The sequence below is a fragment of the Homalodisca vitripennis genome, chromosome 5 (assembly GCF_021130785.1).
Source record: "Homalodisca vitripennis isolate AUS2020 chromosome 5, UT_GWSS_2.1, whole genome shotgun sequence".
Lineage (NCBI taxonomy): Eukaryota > Metazoa > Arthropoda > Insecta > Hemiptera > Cicadellidae > Homalodisca > Homalodisca vitripennis.
In genome coordinates this window covers 41,069,105-41,091,428 of record NC_060211.1, presented here as the reverse complement: position 1 = coordinate 41,091,428, position 22,324 = coordinate 41,069,105, and positions in this window count along the sequence as shown.

Genomic DNA, 22,324 nt, shown 5'->3' with positions numbered 1-22,324 from the left:
CCTCGTATTATAACAAGTTGGTTTTTGTTTGAAGGTTATTTTTTAAGATGGAAGAAGGATTGTGAAGGAAACAGGATTTTTCCGGACATTTGCCATCATTCAGTGAAACAAGAAATCAGTAACACTTTATTTTATTTTTATTTTATATTTTTGTAATTTATATTTTAATTTAATTTTAAATGTTTAATTTTTTTAAATGAAATTTTATATTTTATGATTTATTTTAACCTAGTTTGTAATTATGTATTAGTTTTGTAAAGATTTACACTTTATTTTATTTTTATTTCATGATTTATTTTATATTTTTGTAATTTATATTTTAATTTAATTTGAAATTTTAAAATTTTTTAAATGTAATTTCATATTTTATGATTTATTTTAACCTAGTTTGTAATTATGTATTAGTTTTGTAAAGATTTACACTTTATTTTATTTTTATTTTATAATTTATTTTATATTTTTGTAATTTATATTTTAATTTAATTTTAAATGTTTAAATTTTTTAAATGTAATTTTATATTTTATGATTTATTTTAACCTAGTTTGAAATTATGTATTAGGTTAGTTCTTTACCTGAAGAAGAGATCAGATTGCAGATCTCGAAACGTAATTTTTAGTGTTACTGATTTCTTGTTTCACTGAATGATGGCAAATGTCCTGAAAAATCCTGTTTCCTTCTTAACAAGTTGATCATAAATGAGTTGATCCTAATATTAAGAAAATCTAGTCTTTTACATTTCGAGTTCAAGCTGGCAATTCAAATTTAAACAAACCATTAGAGACAAGTAAAAGTTCTTAAATTATATTAGCAATGTTTACTGAAAAACGTCAACTGTTTATATTTAGCTGGTTAATTCACTGCTACTACCTTGTACTGAAACAGTTTAAAAGTATACTTCTAGGCGATTATCAGAAACCATTTTTGTGTGTTAAGGAATGTACCTAAGAGAGTTGTGTTTAAAATGTTTTACAAATTTTAAAAATTAACCAACTAAATCCCGATTATCAAAATTTAATTTTATAAGAGCTGTTATATCAAATTTAATATTGTTTTTTAGATAAATTGGACATTTGCAGTTAACATTAACAAACTAATTTTCCTCTTAATTATCATGATAGTAAGAGGAAAACCATCATGAGGCCTTTGCTCATGTATATTCATTATTCATTAAATAATATATGTTACTCTACTCAAACTTAAAAATGGATTAAATTTCGATAAAACACAAAATTATTATTACTTAGTAGTAACTTTGTAATGCTGGATCTAAAATTATATAAATTAATAATGGTGGTATTAGATCATTAACTGAAGCCATTAATTAATGTGCACTTCCTTAATATCAATATATTAATGTTCCTTCACGTTACTTTATTCCATATCCGCGAAAGGAAAATGTACTAATATTAATCAATGTTATTGGATAACTGACCACTCGATCAAAAAGTCTTAGGTATTTATAAAAATGGTGTTAATACTTTAACTCAATCAATATCTTCTAATTGTTTACATAACATTTAAATTTAAAAATTCCTTAAAAATGCATCATATCACATTGTTATTGTAATGCTAGTCTTTTACATTTTTACGCCTCTAACTTATTACGCCTGAAACATTATTTCGTTCTACATTTGTACGTTATTGGTAGTTATTACAAAACGATTTAACGATTGATCTTAGTTCCGACCTCTGGCTTATGAAAAAAAGATCACAAAATGCACATACCCAGGAGGGTGGAGGAACTATTATTAGATCACGAAGTCCCCGAGGAACCTCATACATCACGGTAACGTAATACACAAAGTTATCCGAACTGTCCGTTATGGACAACATTCTTGGAAGAGTGTCTCTGGAATATTGTTCAAACTAGGACATTCAAACTTTTTGTTTCATTATAGTGTACGATTATGCACTCCTCAAAAATCTGAATTGAAACCAATTTGCATCATGTGGTTTATATGAATTCAGTTGCAAAGTAAAAAGTTGTCATATGCTAAAACAAAACAGTGCCTAAATACAATTATAATATATTTAAATTCCATGCACGCGTGACTCATGGATCACTTAAGGTAGCGCAATATATTTTTTGTTGGAACAATATGTTTATATTTTAAATACGTACCTCTTTACAATAAGGATTCCATAATGACAGAAAAGGTAAAAATCCCTTTCATCATCTTACGAGGAAATTCAGGCATTAAAGTAAGAAATTTAGACAATTTTGCTATCGGGCCAAAATAAGAACTTCTGAAGATAGAAACGTAATATTTTTACAGTGTAGCCTACATTCTTGAAGCTCTTTTCTTATTGGAAATTATATATTAATTCAAACAAACTCTCCAATAATATAAGTTTTATTTTTGTGAGGTCTTTCGTACTCAATGAGAACATCTTCGGACCCACACAACTGAATAAAAGTAATCATAAGAATAATAACGTAAACAATTTTGTACTAAATAAAAACATATGTCATTAAAAATAAAAAGAGATAATATTCTATGACAGCACAGTATGTTATATGCATATATAAAAAATAAAGTTGATATTTAGTTAGATCAAATAAAGTATCGGTGAATTTTGAAAAGGCCCAGGTTCGTTGTTTACCAGATTATTTTGGTTCTTTTTTATAAAAATGTTTTCATATGCATCAAAAAAATAAAACTTATATTATTGGAGAGTTTGTTTGAATTAATTTGTACAGTGTGTTTAGTTTTAGCTTCAGGAAGCGACATGTAATTATTAATGACCAGAAATTTATTTTTATTAAATATCGTTCAGGAAAATATTTTTTTATTATGGAAATTATATTTTTTATAAGAATAAAACTATTTTTCCATCCATCCACCTTTCGTTTACATACTGTAAAAGGTGCATATCCTTATTTTCAACAGTTTTCTTCGGACCTTTAAAATTCCGCTTGTAATTCTTTCAGTTCCTCCAGTAAAACTAAACCCGTTTTTAGTGCGTCTGAGCTGTAGGTTCAAGGAGTAACGTGTATTAATTTGACTTAAGAAAATGAATTTTATCAAATATCATTTCAGAAATAACATTTTTATTATGGAAATTATCTTTGTTTTCAATAAATAAAAATATTTTCCCATCCCTTTATACCTTTCATTTACATACTGTAAAAGGTTTACATCCTTATTTTCAACAGTTTTCGGATCTTCAAAATTTCGCTTTAAATTCCTTCAACTCCTCGAGGAATAACCAAAACATCGTATATACTAAGTTTTTAGAATTGCAATATAGAATTGCAATATTCCTAAAGGCACCTTTACTGCTAGACAAGTCATGTACCGACGTAAGGACAGCAGGTATAGTAATAAGGTGCGTCCACCACAGTCCATGTCAAAGGGCTTTGATACATTTCCTCTGTAAATGCAAAAGGTTATTCCGATCGAAAACCTATTACACCAACTTTATCAAACAACCAAAGAGTTAATAGACTTGAACTTCTGCAAAATTTCTCTCTGCTATCTGAGAAAGTTTTTTGAATATTTAAATCACAAATTTGCGAATTACATGTAATCTTTTACACATCTGAACCCAGTTATAATGCAGTTTTCTGATGGTCTGCTTATTTTGGGACAGTTTGGGAACATTCTGTGATTTACGAAATAAAATAAGGTTCCCTTTCTTAGTGAAATTCTCTCTCTAAAGGGTATTTTTGGATATTCGGAATCCCAGCAAAACGACAGCTACTTCACATGCAGATAAGAAAATTTGATATTGAAGTTAATGAGTTATAAACCCTAACTTAAATAAAACTAGAACGAGTGGGCGGAAAAGATTTTACTTATGGTGTAATCACATTAGTGAACTTTTCAGGACTATGTCTTGCTGTCTAGATAATGGTTGCTATTGAAAACATATTATAAATATTGCCATTATCCGCATGAAAAATATTAAATAACTGAATTTGAAATTAGTACCGTGTGGTGCCAAAACCTAAAACTACCAGTCTTCGGTGTATTATGAAGGGTACTAAGACGTGAGAGTGTGCACAAATTTTTTATCACTTTTCGAGGAAACCATTGACTTATCATCTACGCCACACCTAACCGCCTTTACAACGTATATACTCCAACAAGGTAAGTAGAACTAGAGTTTGTATTTATTCGTGTTAGGTGCCCATTAATAAATACAAAAAATCATAGTGATATAACATAGTACTTTTATAAGAACTACAGCTTGATTTATGGGATAGCAATACAACATGTTTCAAGCAGCAGCGCTACAAATTGTTTAATTTTTTTATAATTAGTGTGATATTGTTGAGAAACAAAATGTAGGTCAGTGACTGCAGGCTTCCAGGAAACATGTCAAAAGATAAAGTTAAATGACCTTGGAATCACCGTTTGGGACACATACTATGGCTGCATTTTAACAAGATGGTTTGAACTTTTTAGACAATTTCACTCAATTGAAATTCCGTTACTTTTATGAGAGCAAAATTCCTTTGGTATTTTGAAGATTTAGATTTATAAAATCCTTATTTTAAGTTACAAAACAAATTTTTTTAATTGTTATATCTATGAGAAGAAATTAAGGATCGAGATGCAGATTTTTTATTCCACTATCAATCAAATCATTACAATGTTTAAGTAGAATCAGTTGATGAAGTTGATAAGATGCGGATATACATTATTTTTTGTTATCAACACAATTGACCTATTTAAATACCGACGAAATTTGTGGCTGAGCCAGTTCTTTGAAATCCGTTTTTTTTCTGTACAATACTAAAATGAACCTCTAGAATGCGGTACAGCTTGATATAGGCATACATCTACATTTATAGTTTTTACAACTTTGTCGGTGGATCATCCCTCGAATAACATTTGTAATTAGCAACTTCTAAGATAATTTTAGTCCAAAATATAGTCTCCATTGTATGTAACTTCCAAATTTGAAAAATATTTAACAATTCTTTTGTGACACCCGGTATATTTTAATAATCAGCACAGTGAAATGTATGTGTCATCATTATTCCTTTCCTCCTTTCTTCAAATTATGTCTAGTGGGGTAACTTAGGGGGAGGAATGGTGGGGATAGACAACCACCCTCTCCTTCAAGCCCTAAAAATGTATGTATAACAACAATTCAATTCGTTTTAAAATAAAACAGTTTAATATTTTACTTTGAGTTATGCCTATCTAATTTATATCAATTTATATTTATTCTATGCTCCCGGTGTGATGTGCTTTTCAATTAAATTCACCACTCATAAAACCAAATCCTAGTTACGCCATTGAATTAGGCCACTGTATTTCATTTTATATAAGTTAGCTTATTTCGTCTACGAAACTTTCAGAGATTTAAGTGACGTGAGTAGAAAAGGTCTTAAAATAAAGACTTATGTTTATCTCTCAACCATACTTCCAAACAAAAAAGTCAAGAATGAAAGACAGAGAGGTCGAAGTTTGCTGAAAGTTAAGAAGCATCCTTCAGACCGATTGGACTTCTCAAGTAAATCACGATCGTTGTTGGGCCATCAGCTCATTAAATTCTTCTGGTGATCGGGCGCTTGTTTGCTCTACCTCTCAAAACATTATTATCAGCGTACTCGACGTTACATCAGTACTATATAAAACTAATAGAAGTAAGTTGTGGTTAGTATGAATAGAATAGAACATGATTTATTTTTGAAAATATTACAATAACACATTATATACAATGGTATACACAATGTAATAAATCAATAAAGTAACCTAAACAACCAAATATACTCTCTGTAGACATGTATATACAGCTGTATAATCTAAAACTTTCATGTTACGTATATTATAAAATATTAATTTTACAAATGCATAATGCTTTTGCATTGCCAAACTGTGCAAACTCTAATAAAAGGTCTAATTGGTGCCCACAAAATAGGAACAGGACATATTATTTCCTAATTATCGGACGGCTAATTTTAAACAGGATTTTTAGGTTAAAAGTATATTCAGTTGTGTATATTTTTGTCACCATACACAATGTATATGTAAGAGTGGTAGATTCTCGATACCAATTCTCTATTCACAAAATGAAATCGACAAAAATAGATTTCTCAGTATTGATTTTCTGGCTTGTTATCGCTGTTCAAAACGTTATCGCGTTGTCGAACGCGAGCGACGTGGTGTAGGATTATGATCCAGTCTATGAGAAGATAATGATGCACCCAATGCTAAACGCTGTTGTCATTTGTAGCTTTGTGCGCCATCTAGCGGCAAACGGAGCAATTATAAATATATTACAGAAAACAATTAAACACAAGATATATTGAGAAACTCTGACAATATTAATAATAATCCAACATTTTGAATTTAATTCTTAAAAACGAGGTAATTACTAAAAGATTAAAATGGATTAAAACAGCTGTGAACAAGAGATTTAGTATTGTAGCGCTACCTGTGCTTTAAAGAACAGAACTAACTTAACCGAACAAACTTTCTGCCACACAATCCCCATATGAATGCAAAGTCTATTCTCTGGAAAGTCGAATTTACAACTCAAAATAGCAATATACTAATAAAAAACGCATACAGTACTATCACGGGAACTGGATTGAATGATTATATACAACACAATGTAATAATACTAACACAAAAACAACCTTGACGGCCTTGACAAAAATCAAGTAATCGTTACAGTTTTAGTATTGAACTACACATTTTGTAAATTTGCTTAGAATATTTTTAATAATTGTTGGGCTAATTGGTCTAATATTCCATAAATATTATTTCATGAACACAAATTTTATTATTTTATTTTATTATTAGCGCTGAAGCTTGATATGTTAGGTTATGTTTGAACAAAAACAAGTACAGTAATGAGATAATTTCATAGTTTTGGCATTTTTTAAGTCAGATGACCATATTATTACACTAATTTAGAAAATTACATAAAGGGAAGCAGTTTTTTGCTTTTAACTTCTGAACAAACTAACAAAGTCTATAATGATAAAGGTATTCAAGAATGTTATTGGCACTTAACCCGAGTAATAATTTCTATCAATGTTATTCTAAATGCATAACATCCGTTCCTAGATTTTTTTGACAAAAATAAATTAGGAATTCCAACATAGTACTCTATTTCAATTACGTTTTTATATTTAATACATATTTAGAATTTCTATCTACTCTTCACTGAAGGGAACAAAATCTTAAAAGTATATTAAGATGCAAAAGAAATCCTGCCCAATTTTATTCTTAGTTGGGTAGAAAGCTTAAACGCTAACTGGTTTCTTCCCAACTTTTAAATCTCCTCCCTCCCACCACTATATATTTCAATTGTGATATTTACTACAATATGACCACTGTAGATATTTACTGAAGGATAGAATTATTCAATGTTCTGTAAAACATAGTAAATTGAGAAACATAGTGTCTTATGTAATTTGAAAGATTAGTTACATAAAATAGTAACTTTATTATACAAAGAACTGTAAATGAAATCAAAACATGGGTTGAAAAGGGTGCAATAAAGGGTTGTTGGGAAGGAGTAAGAAGAAAAACAAAGGCTTGGGACAGGAACTGAATGTTAACACTGTAGCTTCTCAGAGCCCAGTAACGTAGGCCGCTACCCTGCATTGTAAAGTACTTCATTACAAACTATTTTTAAAATTAATTAAATTAAATTATAATATTTTAATCAAATTAAAATTAATATTATGAATTTATCTAGGTTATTAATTACCAACAATAAAAAGTAATAAAACAAAGGAAAGTAATAAACAAGATACTTTATAATCTCAATAAAAATATCACAATAACTGATTTCATGTTAAGAAATTAAAAACTGAGGAACATTGTTCCTCTCTTTGTCAATTTAATTAGTTCCCTTTTGGTTTGTCAAAACACGTGTTACTTGCATTAAACTTAACTTGTAGCAAATCTTGAATGTCAAAAAGCCACTTTTATGAGGAATTTTTTAATTTTGTTGCTCAAGTCTGATTATTATTTTATGGTTTTTTACAATTTTGTAACTTTTTTACAGCCTATTGCTTAAAACTCAATGATTTATGAAATATAACAGAATTTGTTACACATTAGATATTTCCCATTGCTGTGTGTTACAAATTAATAGTCTAAAGTTACCATTAGAGCAGACCGTACTAAAATAGTCCAGTGATTTTTGAGGCAGTGTTGCCATATTGCTGTTGACCATTAGCTGTTTCTGTTATGATATGGCTATGGTCATTAACAGTCTGCTTGAGTTACATGATGTCTGCAAAATCGATGAATGAATTATTTAAATGTACCTTTATTTGTTTGCGTTAACAGCTGATGATTTTTCTTTATTGCTACAGAATGATGAAATGGATGAATCATTTTCCATACATGTATAAATGGCAACACTGTATTAGGCAAGGGATGTAAAATTAGATTCAGACCAAACTATTTTTTAAGAGCTGCTGTAGTACAGGTATATTACTTCACTATGCTTTTAATTTCTAAATTCCCAAACTGATGCTAATATGTATGATTGTTTTCATATTTATTGCACTTTAAATGAAATAATATTCAGATTTTTTCATTTATTCTAATAATATAAAGATTTTTTTATTTACGAAAGCATTTCAGCAAAAGATTATAATAAAAGATAAAAAACATACCACGGAAATTAAATATTGTATGATGTTTAACATACAACTGTACTTTAAGTTAATTTTGATGTGTTCAGTGTATCTAAATATTAAATATTAACCTTTCTGCATATTCATTACTTAATATTTTATAGGCATAATATCTGTTCTGAAGAACAGGAGATACATTTATTTAAATGTTGTATTTGAGTTTATTAATATGCAGATCCTTTCAAAAGATAACCTATATCTGTTCTGAGGAACAGGAGATACATTTATTTAAATGTTGTATTTAAGTTTATTACTATGCAGATCCTTTCAAACGATAAACTTTAAACCAAAACAGAGATTGAATATTTTTCTCAATCCTCAACTCCAGAAACAAAAGTGCAGTGAAATCTTTCTCTCTAGAGTTTGAAGAGAAAATCTCCCATTTACATATTCTTGACAGTTCCAAGGTGTGTTTCAATACGATCATGCAAATCCTAATCTGCTGCTGGATTGACTGTTTGGAATACCACGTATTGGTGGCGGAAACGTGGTTTGTCTTGGCTGTCAAGTATTGTGACAAAAGCTTCACGACGCTCTTTGCATTTGTCGTTCTGATTTGAGATGCAAGATATCTTTCAACAGAAGTTTATTTTTAAATGATCATTGTAATAATTGTTATACTCCCAGAATAATTGGGTTAGAAAATCAAGTGAACAATACTATTAAAAGTTTTTTTTTAGCATATAAAACTAATTCTAAAAAATTAATTAGGAAAGTCATTTTGAAACATTTTCAGGTACTTACAGATACCGAATCTACCTAGTACGTCCATTTTAAACACAATTATATATTTTAAAATCAAACTGAAGTAATAAAGTAGGAAAGAATATTCATAATTATCACCTAGGCTACAACAACGTAAATTTATTTTAAACACCTTCCAATTCAAGCTGGGGTCAAATTATTCAATATTTCACCAGAATATATAAAATTTAAAACAAACATAAATATCTACTAAAAAGAAGCTGCAATCTTCTAGTTCCAGTAGCATTTTACTACAGTAATGATGAATTTGTGGGTCACAAAAATAAGATAATAGAAATTATTGGAACATTTCCTACTCATTGAACTATTACCGGTACTAACTAATATAACTAATGATCTTGTAATATGTTTTTGAAAAATCTATACTAATCACTGTAATAATAACTGATTACTGCTATTACTATTAATAACACTACTATCCCCTCTATCATTTTAGCTAAGTTCATTCAAATATTATTACTATTTTCTTGTTTCATTGAATTTTTTTTAAAACTTACGAGTAAAAACGTTATTGCTCATAAACAGTTTTTCATAACTAATATGTAAATTTGTTATGTACAAACTGGTACATTGTCAATATAATATTATTACTATAGTAAATTACAAAAACAAAAAATTAAAAAATAAAAAAAAAAACAGAGAAATATTATTAATTAGATTAAGGTTATAACTTTACAATTATTTTGAGTTGAATTTAGTTATTAATATATTTTAACTTATTCATCATCAAATAAATCATAGACCTTTACAAAATAAGCTTTTTTACATCAAGTCATCATCATCATCATCATCTGACGTTTCCGTTATCACGGGTCGTCGTACACAGCCTCCTCCACTTTTGTCTGTCATTCCAGGTCTCCTCTTCCTCCACCTGCATTTTCTGTATTCCCCTTCTCTCTATGTCTTTCCACACTTGGTCCTCCCATCTTCCTCTCGGTCTTCCTCTTGGTCTTCTTCCTCTTTCCTCCTTCTCCAGTGCTATTCTAGGCATTCTATTATCTCCCATCCTCTTCACATGCCCCATCCACTGTATTCTTCTTCTTCTTACCATTATCTCTTGCAGTGAAACTACCTTCATCTTTCTCTGGTTATTTCGTTCCTTATTCTATCTCTTTTTGTAGTCTTCTCTATCCCTCTTAAAAATCTCATTTCTGCAGCTTGCAATCTGCTTAAATCATTTTTAGTCCACGTCCACGTCTCTGCTCCATATAATAAAATTGGTTGGAAATAAGATTTATACATCAATACTTTTTATTCTTTCCCAATGTTCCAACTCCACACAATCTTCTTCACCATATTGAAAAACTTTCCACTCTTCCATATTCTGTTTCCTATCTCTTCTCTTATTGTGCCCCTATCTGTTATGATACTTCCTAAATAACAGAAATTCTTCACCTTTTCAAGTCTTTTTCCTTCAACTAACACGTCTTTGTTATTTCCTTCCCTTCTCTCTACTTTCATTACTTTATATTTTTGTATGTTCATCTCTAAACCATATTTCTTCGCCACTTTTGCCCATTTGTTCAACTCTCGTTCTAACTCTTCTTCCCTATTTTCCCATACCATTATGTCATCCGCATATGCTATCGTCTTAAGTTCTTCTGCTCCTCTGTTTCCTTGTTCTTCTAGAATAATTTCATCCATTATAATATTGAAAAGGAAAGGTGACAATATGCTTCCCTGCCTTACTCCTCTCTCTGTTTTAAAAGTTTCCGTATATTTTTCTTCAATTCTCACCCTGTTTTTACATATGCCGTACAGGTTCTTTATTCTTACTACTATTCCCTCACGCAATCCTCTCTTTCTCATACTCTCCCATATCCTTTCTCTCAGTACCTTATCATATGCCTTCTGTAGGTCTATAAAAGCTACCATTGTATCTTTTCCGTATTCCCACCTCTTTTCTAACACTTGTCTCATCACATCATCAAGTATCTATAGCAATTGTAAGAGATTAAGGGTTGTAGAAGTAGTAGTGAAACGACCTTTAGTGTTTCCACATAAGAACAATGTCAAACGTATGCACTTTTTCACCCTATTTTTGATTGTACCGTTATGGAAGATGTCTCATTTTGAAAATCTTATTACACATCCAAACGCTTTTTAGTTTTTCTTGTAAAGTTTATACTATTTTAATATTAAAATGATGAAGTACATAAACAGTCTGGGCTTTTGGATGATTATTACTGGATTTATGTCTTTAAAATGTGACATCTCCCATAATTCTACAACTAAAAATAAGATTGTAAACATGCATGACGTTTAACACTGTACTCAATGGGTTAAACACAAGATGTCCACCACTACAGCCAGCTAGCTCTTAAGCCCATGTATATTGCTATTGTTAAATTTTGTATTTATGAATTGGATATATACATGCTGCTATCTCTTGTACATTTTAATCATTATGACATTCAAAACATTTTTTTTTAAGCGGTTATTTGTGACTAGCTTTGTTATTTCTAAAATATAAACTCAAATTATTATGAACATGTTATTTAGAGATAATACAACTGGTTCTTGAATCACAATTCGACTATGGATTTTTACAGATAATTATTGCTTTTGAAGCATTTCCAACCAAAATAATTTCATTATTAACAATTATTGTACACTCATAATGTACAATTCATGTATTTCCTAAGGATATAATTCGTTTTTTAAAGCATATTTAACTGGAATTTTTCATATGGATACTATATAAGGTGTTTCAAAATTAATTTAAATGATTAATCATGATAAAACAAAGAAAAAAGTTCCTATAAATACATGATCTAAAATGCTTTGATTTCGGTCTATATGTGTGTTTGTGTTTTTTATATATAAATTAATAACTCAAAGATTTCTTAAACTACAAGATTGTAATTTGGACTATTTCTCTATTTAGACATAGCAATTTGCAAAAGATGAATGAGACAAATATTTGTAGGAAATTTTTTCTTTGTTTTAGCATGATTAATCATTTCCTAAAATTTGTTAACGTAATAAATTTTGAAACACCCTGTGCATGGATAATTTTAGTTTTCACTCAAGGAGTATACTAAAAGATCTGAATACCTGTAACACTATTAAATTTAATATTAGAGTTATTTATAAGTTGCTTTATTTTTGTATTATTGTTATCAACAAACCAAAAAAATCATGTTCTTATTTTCTTAATAACATCCAGCTCTTAAAATATTATACTTGTTTTATAAAAGAGCAGTAACTCAATACTTATTGTATGAAAAGTACAGGTACACATTTATTTATTACATTTTGAAATAATTTGTGGTGACATTTTTATACTTTTCTCCTATCCTTCAATTAGTAGTCTATCTTCCTGGGGATAAAAAACGTTTTGAAATTTTAACTTATAAAATTATGAGCTAACACATTATTACGATAAGAACCTAAGAATTACTATTTCATGCCACCCGCAACTACCAATTTTAAATTAAAATTTAAAAATATAGTTTATGTCAAAAATTGTCTGGAAAATTTACAAAATCAAGGATAATTTAAAGCAAATTTGCAACAGAAAATGTGTAATGAACAAAAATTGTATTTTTAATATCAACACAATAACTAAATAGAAATAAACAAGTGATTTTCAAAGTAAATATACTGAATTTTAAATACTATAGGTAGGAACACAACTTAACTCCAAAAATAAGAGCCACTATTGGTTCTGCCACCAACTTTGTAGTACTGTACAGTTGTTGAAATTCACCAGTGTTCCGGTTTATCGACGCTCCCAGTAAACAGAGGGAGTGAGCACTCACTGATCCAAGCGGAACATTTTAATGAGTCGATGAAGCAAACTTGAGTTTGCTCTTGGAGAGGTCCAATCAAACTGACTGAGCTACATCCTTGTTATTGCCAACAAAAACCATTTCTCCAGACTGTTTTTAAAATACAGATGTTTACTTCAAACAAGAGATTTCCTTATTTAATTTTTTAGACACCAGTACAGGAATATTGGAACTTTCTTTTGGAACAGTCTTAATGTTTATATCATCACTTATAAACATACACTCTTTACATATATTTAGGGCTCCAAAACCAATCTTATTAAGAGCAGATGTAGTCAATAGTCAATAGTCAATAGTCAATAGTCAAACTACTTTATTCTGTAATATGTACAAGGTACAAAGAATAGCGTCACTACAATGGAAACTAAATACTAATATTAATTTTAAAATATAAGTAAAAAAAAATACAATTGTAACATCTTAACAATTTATCTTCAATTCTTCTTTAAATGAATTAATTGGTTTTTTTATTGAAATATTCCTCAAAAGAATATAGAGACAAATTAGTTAAATAATCTTTGACTTCTTTTTTAAATTTTAACAGATCTGTTTCCATTATAAATTTTGTTGGTAAATTATGTAAATATCTAACACCTCTGTAATATGTTTTCTTTTTGTAAAATTCAAGATTGTGTTGATCGACATGTCTATTAAAACGAGTATTATATGTATGTTTATTGGTTTGTAGTATCGGATCAAAAAATTGTTTTACATAAATTATTGATTCAAATATGTGTAAACCATATACTGTCAGAATTCCAAGTTCAGAAAAAATATGTTTATAATCTGTATATCTTAAATTTTTCATGATTCTCAAAGTTTTTTATTGTAGGACCAAAAGCCTATCTAAATTACTTATTGTTGTTGCTCCATAAATGCTTATTCCGTAAGCTAAATGTGAATGGATCAAAGAGAAATATAATGAATGATTAATGAAATATAATGAAGAAATATAGTGAAATGAAACTGAGTTTTCCAAAAAAGAACACTGTTAAATCTCATGCACGTTTACACCCTTACTTTTGATTGTAGCATTATGGGAGGTGTCTCATTAAAAGATATAATTAACACGCATCCAAATGTGTTTAATTTTTTATGAAATGTGTACTTTGGGAGCTTTGAAATAATTTTTAGATACTTTTTCGAATAATGTGTAAAAATATTGAAAAACTAATAAGCGTTTTGATGTGTATTAACTACTTTAAATTGTTACAGTCTTCTAAAGAATTTTAGTTAGTAATAAGATTTTTTAATTATAATGTAAAAATAAACTTAGCTTAAAAATACCAGTTAACATTCATGCATTTTATTGCTATTAATATTTCAATGGCGTATTAGCAAGATATCGTATTATAGTTATTATTTTTTTATTTTGAGTTAGTTTTGTGTTAATTTCTAAATGAAAAAAGCATATTTTCTGTTGAAAATCTTTATATTTAAATTTTTGCCACTACTACACTGAAATAAATGAAAAAAATGTATCTTTCACACTTAGGAATGTCTGAATATTGTAAGATGGTCTCGTCAGTTTAGTTTCCACTGAGTCTATTTATAAATTTGTACTAAATTTAATGTGATATCATATTTGATACAGTCAGATATTAACCCTCTTAGTGCCATAGGTATTTTTCAAGTTGTGCTCTATCAGTGCCAAGCATTTATTACAAGTGTAAACTTGCCAGTGCCAGAGGGTTTCTATTCCTTTTTGCAATGTGTTTGTAAATAATTTGTATCTCTGTTATTTGTTAAACAAATTTAATATTTTTTTTACCTAATAATAAATAAAAATTCAATCTATTGGAATAAAATTCTAAAAATAGCCTGACTTTAGTTAACATATTTTTATTTCAAAAACATTTACTTACATGAAAAGTTTTTGGTTTTTTTCATTAAATTTGGACCTCCTTATACTGATAAAATAAAACAGTTGCGCTCTATTCAGTAAATTCACTATAAAGTTCACTAAATTATGAACACCTGTTAAAATTTAATGGTAAAATGTTTACAAGTAAAAAAAATATGGCATTTTTTACAAATCAAACAACTGACACAACTTTTGAGGTCTTAAAAACAGTTCATGATTTTACATAAGATATACAGTTAAGGAAAATACAGATAAAATTAACAAACACACGAGTAAAACTAAACTGTAAATTATATATTATACAAGTTAAACTTTTTCAAGTGGGATACCATTTACAAAAAAACTCAAAAACCTAGCTGTGAGGAAAAGGAAATCACTTGGGATACAAACCCTCTTTGCACTTTCTGCACATAAATGTTGATTTTCTTTTCTCCCCACCAGCATTTGTGCTGTTTGCACTACAAATACTGATGGCGAGAGAAAAGAAGAGACCTGGATTCTGGCCTATCTGAAATTTGCAGGCGCTACTGCTAGTATGTTGCCGCGCCTTGTTTCGTAATTCCATTATTGTTTCACTGTTCCATTGCTAGGATAAACAATTCGCAGGGTTGGCTGTGGGGCGAAGCGCCTGAAATTATTGCGCGGCAACACACTAGTACACAGCTGTGCGCCGGCACGGGCCAGGTCTCTTCTTTTCTCTCGCCACCAGTACAGCTGTTCTTCTCCCTATCATTGGAAATCTTTTCAAAATACATGTAAGGATTTATATCTCCCCTGTGACCTCTGGCAGGACACCTCTGTGTAACATTTGTTAGGTCAGCAACATTTGGTCTATACTCTTGTTCTAAAAGTCACTGTCTTGAAAGGTCAACCACAAGAGAAATACTAAATTCTAGTCTTGTGGGAGTTTTGTCTGTGTCTATAAATGTTTCTAAATCAATCAAATGTATATTTTTGGATTTTTTATGATTTTTTTCCGTACGTCCGGTTAACCAGACATTGACATTTTAGACTTAGCTTTTAGAACGTCCAGTAAACATACAGCACTTTATGCATAGTTTTTTAGACATCCGGATAACAGGACGTTGGCACTAAATGGGTTAATTCATACACTGTTTGTGTTAGGTGATTGATTAATAAGCTCAATTTGTCTTCATTTTTTATTTCAGTTTTTTAGATTCCAACTTCTTGAAAAATTCTTCAAATGTCTTCAACCAGTGGGATCATAGCATGGATTAGTCTGGAGAATTAGGGTCCCCATCAAAATTCTCATGTTGTAGATATCGCTCCAATAATGATTTATCTTTAGTAACTAACAAGAAATATAGCTCAATAAATTGTTATAAGAAAATTAATGATCATTAAACATCAATTATTATAAAACAACTGGTGTTATGATTAAGTACGAGGGTCGTCCATAAAGTAACCGCCGTTTGGGCGTGGCACGATAAGTAGTGGGGGTAGCGCCGCGATTCTCACATCGATGTGCGCAGCCGTTCAGTACGCTTCTAGCTGTGCAAGGAAGAGCATCGTGCGATCGCGCGTTCTTTTGGTACAACGTAAAAACATGAGCGCCGTGATAGAAAATCCCGCCACGTGTGAAGTGCGTGGTGTAATAAGATTTCTGTGGTCGAAAAGTTACACAGCAGCTGAAATTCATCGTGAATTGAGTGCGGTGTATGGCCCAAACATTATGAGCGAAGGTGTAGTCCGTCAATGCAATGGGGTCATACCGCTTCGCCAAGCAAGCCGAAGAAAGCTCGCCAATCTTTTTCAGCGAGAAAATTTATGGCTACAGTGTTTTGGGATGCTAAGGGCATCTTGCTCGTTTAATTTATGGAGCGTGGTACGACCATTACAGCTGCAGCTTACTGTGAAACCTTAAAACGGCTACGACGAGCGATTCAAAACAAGCGTCGTGGTCTTCTGACATCTGGTGTTGTGTTTGTCCATGACAACGCCCGCCCTCATACAGCTCAAAGAACGACAGAACTTTTGAAAAAGTTCAAATGGGACGTTTTTGACCACCCCCCCCCCCCCCTACAGCCCGGATTTGGCTCCCAGTGATTTCCATCTTTTCCCGTACATGAAGCGGTGGCTTGCATCTCAGATGTTTGCGAGTGATGAAGAGCTTCAAAACGCTGTAACATGTTGGCTACATTCTCAGGCGGTAGATTTTTTTAAAGACGGAATTTAAAAAACTGTTAAAAGATATGATAAGTACTTGAATTTGTATGGTGAATATGTAGAAAAGTAGAGAAAAGCTGCAGTTTTAACATTTATATAATAAAATTTTTGTATCTAAACTAGTTTATTTTTTATTTCAAAACGGAGGTTACTTTGTGGACGTCCCTCGTACTTTCATAAATAAAACAAACAGTCATTTATTGTCACAATATAATACATTTTAAACTATTTAAACATACAATTTTACTAAAATTCAAAAAATAATCTGCAATGCCTAAAGTCTAAATACCATCTAAGCACTCTGTCAATTAGAGCTGAATGTTATATAGAGGGCCATTTTATACCAAACCTATCTCCATTTTCTTCAGCAGCTCCAACTCGTCCATATCAACCCACACTTCACCCAAACATTTGCGTGTCTCTTCTTTCCTAATTACATTTCGTAACATTCCCCCCCTGTCTAGAGATCCTGCTGCTCCTATTGTCTTCTTATAAATTGAAGATCATCAATCGATGAAGATTCATATAGAGCATTTCTACAACAAACTGGAACCTGGTGGTCAGGGATACACCAATTTTGCACCTGATGAGACTAAGAGTGTACGTCTTCACCTAGATTACATTTTATTTGTAGTCTAGATGTCTCTGATGTTGAAACAATGAAAAAGATGTTTTCATCTTCTTTGTCACAGACATTTTTGGATCTCTTCAGACGAACATGACTCCAGACTCCAGGTGTCAAGTCTGTGACAGTGTCAGATTTCAGACACTGCACGAAGAAGTTGAACTGGAGCTAAACTCAACATTTACAGTAAATCTTCATCAATGCATAATCGTTAACCCCAAGAACTGAACAAATTAACTAAATATAGGTTCTTAACTTCCGTTGAACATCCATAATTTAATTTATGTAGAATTTCTATATCCAAACAACACAAGTTTTTCAGTTCATCTAATTGCTCTTTCTTATAGTTCTTATTGGATATGGCCTTGTTTTGTAAAACTAAAATCAAGTCACAGATTTGTTAACAGATGGGTATTTCATTTGTTTTTAAATTAGATTATTATATTCAAGTAATGTCATGCACAGAAAAAAGTGTTTTGAGTAATAAAGAGTTCTGAAGTTGTATTTAAGATTTTTAAGCACAAAGACATTAGTAACATGTATTTTTTTAATTCATTTCATTCACATATCAGTTGTTCTATTATCTAACATTCATTAAGGCACATCAAATTGTCTGAAATATCTTTAAATATTAAAACTGTTCAATTCTTTAATAAAAATGAAATGTTCAAAGATTTCGAAAATGACAAGATTACTTTAAAACTTTAAGAGTTTGCCGCATATAATTTTCTGTCATATATCACATCTGTGTTTGATAGTAATTTTAATACATTTACCATTGAAATTTAGGTTTAAGCCAACATTCTGTTTAAAAAAGTTTAAAATTACTCTACACAGATATTTTGAAATATTACTACATATGTATAGTTGATCTAGTTTTATCAGAAAAATAGTATCCATAATTTTTATTGCGAGATCAAAACAAAAAAATGCTAAAGACCTGCTGGTGACACCCAGTACATATTATTAGCCACATGCACCATTACCTCAACATGATGTCTAAAAACATCAGATTTCATACAAAATGAACATAATGTTATAATTATCATTTTTACTCCAAGGAAAGTTTTACTTCAAATTTACTGATAGAAAGTAGTTTAAACCTTGTCCATTCATTATAGCAAACTAAGCAATTTGTCTTTCTTGGGTTTTGTTTAGGGACTCCAAAAAAAAGATCCAAACATACCACTCTATTTCGGTTAGATTTTGTTTATACCACCAGTTCCACTGATATTTATTAACCATAACTATACCTACAGCACAGGTGGATGGTGGAAATGTTAGTTTGCAAGTTAACTAACATTCAAAACTTAACTAAAGGGTTCAAGACTGGGTAATAATCACTTGGGTGGTTTTTGTTTTATTGTTGATCGATTTGTAAATGTGTCCTGAAAGTGGTCCCCTTAAATCAGGATATTTAAAAATACAAACAAATAGGTTTCAGTTGACTTACATAAACAACATGGAAAGCTTGGCCTACTCGTAAAAATATTTTTACTTTACATATCTCCATAAGTAGGCCCTCTTAACCTGAGACTTTTGTTTCATAACTACAGCTTTAAATTTTGACACTTACCCTGAAATACAGAAACTCAAAAGATTATTTTTTTTAACTGTATATTTTTGTCATTAAATACCCACTATATATTTATTTTAACTCAATAAAAAGCCATTTCAGCCCAGCCAGTACAATATCTTCTACCTTCAGTAAACCACTAACTTTTGACTTATCCTTGAAAACCCATTAAAATGTCTCAAAATGAAAATAACTAATTTGTACAACAAAATCAACATAAGTAGTCTATACAAAGATCTCCTACCTGCTAACTTTAACCTAATCAGGCTGCAGTAATCTGATTTAGATCCATTAGACAATACTTATATTTTGCAAATCAGGCAAAAGATTTGTGTGACATATTAACATAGTAAAATCGAAGGTTAACATTTATTAAGTAGTTATTTATTGGTTTTTAGGATAAAACATAAAAGTTCATTATTGTAACAGAAGAGACCATTTTGCTAAACACTTTTGCATTTAAAATAATATGTTGGGAGTATGATCAAAAATGTGTTTATCCTACTGAACTACTGAATGTTTATATGAAAACACTCAAAATTACAGCTAGCAGTTCTAACAGAGATTTTATCCAATTATATAACAATTTTAAAAAATATCCCATGTTTAGGCCAGCCATTTAACACGTAAACACTTTTTAAGTTGTTTAAGTAACTCCACTGAAGTTGAAATCATTTATCGTTTTCAGACTATAACTCTAAAGCTGCTATCAGCCATGGACATCAACTAGTGGTAAAACCGGTTCACGGTAGTGTTGCATATATTGAATCAAATTTGGGCTATTCGCCATAGAAGGTCAGTTACTCCACTAAAAGTAATTGTACTAGTAATTGACGTCAGTGTCCAGACCCTGCAACAGCTCCGTCAAAATTTTGTGTCTCAGCTAGGTCAGAGAGCATTGCAGTATATGCAGCCTATTAGCCGTGGAACATCAGTTACTAAAAAAGGTAGTTGACTACAATGTCCAGAGCTTGCAACAGCTCCATCACTTTTTTTGTGTCTCGGCTAGGGCATAGCTGTACAGTATATGCAGCCTATTAGCCGTGGAACATCAGTTACTAAAAATGTAGTTGACTACAATGTCCAGAGCTTGCAACAGCTCCATCACTTTTTTGTGTCTCGGCTAGGGCATAGCTGTACAGTATATGCAGCCTATTAGCCGTGGAACATCAGTTACTAAAAATGTAGTTGACTACAATGTCCAGAACTTGCAACAGCTCCATCACTTTTTTGTGTCTCGGCTAGGGCATAGCTGTACAGTATATGCAGCCTATTAGCTGTGGAACATCAGTTACTAAAAAAGGTAGTAGACTACAATGTCCAGAGCTTGCAACAGCTCCATCACTTTTTTGTGTCTCGGCTAAGGCATAGCTGTACAGTATGTGCAGCCTATTAGCCGTGGAACATCAGTTACTAAAAAAGGTAGTTGACTACAATGTCCAGAGCTTGCAACAGCTCCATCACTTTTTTGTGTCTCGGCTAGGGCATAGCTGTACAGTATGTGCAGCCTATTAGCCGTGGAACATCAGTTACTAAAAAAGTAGTTGACTACAATGTCCAGAGCTTGCAACAGCTCCATCACTTTTTTGTGTCTCGGCTAGGGCATAGCTGTACAGTATGTGCAGCCTATTAGCCGTGGAACATCAGTTACTAAAAAAGGTAGTTGACTACAATGTCCAGAGCTTGCAACAGCTCCATCACTTTTTTGTGTCTCGGCTAGGGCATAGCTGTACAGTATGTGCCAGACATCTTATATATATAAAAATCTTGAGTCACGATGTATGTTGCCAATAAACTCCAAAACGACTGAACCAATTTCAATCAAATTTCACATGTATCCGTAATTTAGTCTAACTTAGAAGATAGGATAGTTATTATCTGAATTATTCGCTTATGTCGTGAATATAAACGAATAAAATGAAGAAAAGTTTTCAAAGCGCCTGCACATTATAACCTGCAATTACGAGATAGATACGTATATTAAACAGTGAAACACTATTTGAAGGCGCTAAGTTATGATGTATAATTGTCTAAACTAAATTTTTGGTTGAACTTAAAGGTTGAGTGGTAGACCACTTTGTAATAAAATACATTATGCATGTACAATACATTTTTGACATATTTTCTTGATCGTGACATCAAAGTAAAATCTACATCGGGGTTGGAAATATAATTTACTTCAACCAGAAATGCTCATACGCGGGCAAAACTTACGAAAAGCGTGCGAAGCCGCGGGAAACAGCTAGTATATTATATTATATTACAATTAATGGTGACACTGTTGTACAACAATGTCGGTGTACACATGCACAGTAGGCTAGAGCATTCAAACTTTTTTTTTGTCTCAAACAGCTGTTCTTATTTTAACTGAGATGACTTTGAACTATGCTGTTATACAACTGGTTGAACCAGGCTAGAGTTTGCAGGCCAACTAGTTGTCACACCGGTGTTGGAACAAGTTTTACCACTAGTTGTCCACGGCTAATTATATATCAAACATCAAATAGCATATCAAACTTATTCCAACTTATTACGTAAATTATTGACGGATTTTATATAAATGCAAGCAAAAAGACTAGAAAAGACCAATTTTTGTACTAAACTGACACACTGCTTATTTCCTAATTGTAGAATTAACTTTTGTCATTTGATTCTATTTCAATTAATTCACATAGTTAATGTTTTTTAATTTAATACTTTTAATTAAATTTTGTCATAACCTGGACATTTTCCAATAAAAACCTGATTTCAAACCCGACCTCCTCAAAAAGGTTCCAAAAAATATAAGGTTTCTTTTTTCACAAGGTAATTTCCAGATAAAAATACCTTTATGGTATGTACAGTATTTAATAAAAATAACTACCACGTAAATAATATTTTTGTTTAAAGTTT